This window comes from Pseudophryne corroboree, unplaced genomic scaffold (genome assembly GCF_028390025.1).
Source record: "Pseudophryne corroboree isolate aPseCor3 unplaced genomic scaffold, aPseCor3.hap2 scaffold_1621, whole genome shotgun sequence".
Taxonomy (NCBI): domain Eukaryota; kingdom Metazoa; phylum Chordata; class Amphibia; order Anura; family Myobatrachidae; genus Pseudophryne; species Pseudophryne corroboree.
The window spans coordinates 53566-56111 of NW_026968256.1; positions in this window are offsets into that span (position 1 = coordinate 53566).

Consider the following 2546-nt stretch of genomic DNA (forward strand, 5'->3'; position numbering starts at 1 on the left):
CTTGTCCAGTAGGTCCCATTGGAAAGTCCTCGCATGGAACCTGCCGAATGGAATGGCCTCGTATGATGCCACCATCTTTCCCAGGACTCGAGTGCAGTGATGCACTGACACAAGTTTTGGTTTCAATAGGTTCCTGACAAGAGTCATGAGTTCCTGGGCCTTTTCTATCAGGAGATAAACCCTCTTCTGGTCCGTGTCCAGAATCATGCCCAAGAAAGACAGACGAGTAGTAGGAATCAACTGCGACTTCGGGATATTGAGAATCCAGTCGTGTTGCTGTAACACTTTCAGTGAAAGTGATACGCTGTTCAGCAACTGCTCTCTTGATCTCGCTTTTATGAGATCGCCCAAGTACGGGATAATTGTGACACCTTGCTTGCACAGGAGCACCATCATTTCTGCCATTACCTTGGTGAAAATTCTCAGGGCCATGGAGAGACCAAACAGCAACGTCTGAAATTGGCAATGACAGTCCTGTACCGCAAATCTGAGGTACGCCTGATGAGGTGGATAAATGGGGACATGAAGGTATGCATCCTGTACACAAATGCGGACAACAGGTGTCAAGCCGTGTGTTGCCTTTGTCAAGCTGTAATAAGTAGGGATAAGGACGTTAACCACCTCGGAACATCCTCCCTTATACGACACCTGCAGCGCATTCATCATAAGTCAGTGACAAGTTCAAAAACTTTGGATGACAGCGGAAGCAGTCCACTGACAACTAAATCCCTTCCTCTTGTAACCAAGCTCCTGCAAACCACACCACCAACTCCCTCAGTGTCAATTTCCTCCTTAGACAGGAGAGCCAATAGTCCTGCAGGCCATGTCACTGGCAAGTCTGACGAGTCCTCTCCTGCCTGGGATTCCTCCAATGCATCCTTGAGTGTAACGCCTACTGCTGCTGGCGCTGCTGTTGTTGCTGCTGGGAGTCGATCGTCATCCCAGAGGGGAAGTCGGAAGACCACTTGTACTACTTCCAGTAAGCAATTGACTGTCCAACAGTCCTTTGCGAGGAAGATGAAATATCACAGCAGTCATCCTGCTGCAAAGCGGATAACTCAGGTCTTGTCAGCCTGGGTGGTGAGAAACGTGGTTCCGGTATCCATCGTTAATTTACAGGCAACTAGAGACTTGATTGAGGTACTGTGTCCCCGGTACCAAATACCCTCTAGGTTCCATTTCTCTAGGCAGGCGATACCGAAAATGTACACAGACCTCAGAAAAAGAGTCACCAGTGTCCTAAAAAATGCAGTTGTACCCAATGTCCACTTGTCTGTGGTTAAGTGGAGCAGGGCAGACTCAGGACTATATGACTGTGACAGCCCACTGGGTAGATGTATTGCCCCCCGCAGCAAGAACAGCAGCGGCGGCACCAGTAGCAGCATCTCGCAATTGCCAACTCGTTCCTAGGCAGGCTACGCTTTGTATCACCGCTTTCCATAAGAGGCACACAGCTGACAACCTCTTACGGAAACTGAGGAACATCATCGCAGAATGGCTTACCCCAATTGGACTCTCCTGGGGATTTGTGACATCGGACAACGCCACCAATATTGTGCGTGCATTACATCTGGGCAAATTCCAGCACGTCCCATGTTTTGCACATACATTTAATTTGGTGGTGCAGAATTATTTAAAAAACGACAGGGGCGTGCAAGAGATGCTGTCGGTGGCCCGAAGAATTGCGGGCCACTTTCTGCCTTCAGCCACCGCATGTCGAAGACTGGAGCACCACCAAACATTCCTGAACCTGTCCTGCCATCATCTGAAGCAAGAGGTGGTAACGAGGTGGAATTCAACCCTCTATATGCTTCAGAGGATGGAGGAGCAGCAAAAGGCCATTCAAGCCTATACATCTGCCCACGAAATAGGCAAAGGAGGGGGAATGCACCTGACTCAAGCGCAGTGGAGAATGATTTCAACGTTGTGCAAGGTTCTGCAACCCTTTGAACTTGCCACACGTGAAGTCAGTTCAGACACTGCCAGCCTGAGTCAGTTCATTCCCCTCATCAGGCTTTTGCAGAAGAAGCTGGAGACATTGAAGGAGGAGCTAAAACAGAGCGATTCCACTAGGCATGTGGGACTTGTGGATGGAGCCCTTAATTCGCTTAACCAGGATTCAATCTGTTGAAATCAGAGCACTACATTTTGGCCACCGTGCTCGATCCTAGATTTAAAACCTACATTGTATCTCTTTCCGGCAGACACAAGTCTGCAGAGGTTCAAAGACCTGCTGGTGAGAAAATTGTAAAGTCAAGCGGAACGTGACCCGTCAACAGCTCCTCCTTCACATTCTCCCGCAACTGGGGGTGCGAGGAAAAGGCTAAGAATTCCGAGCCCACCCGCTGGCGGTGATGCAGGGCAGTCTGGAGTGAGTGCTGACATCTGGTCCGGACTGAAGGACCTGGCAACGATTACTGACATGTCGTCTACTGTCACTGCATATGATTCTGTCACCTTTGAAAGAATGGTGGAGAATTATATGAGCGACTGCATCCAGGTAGGCACGTCAGTATGTATACTGGCAGGAAAAAGAGGCAATTTGG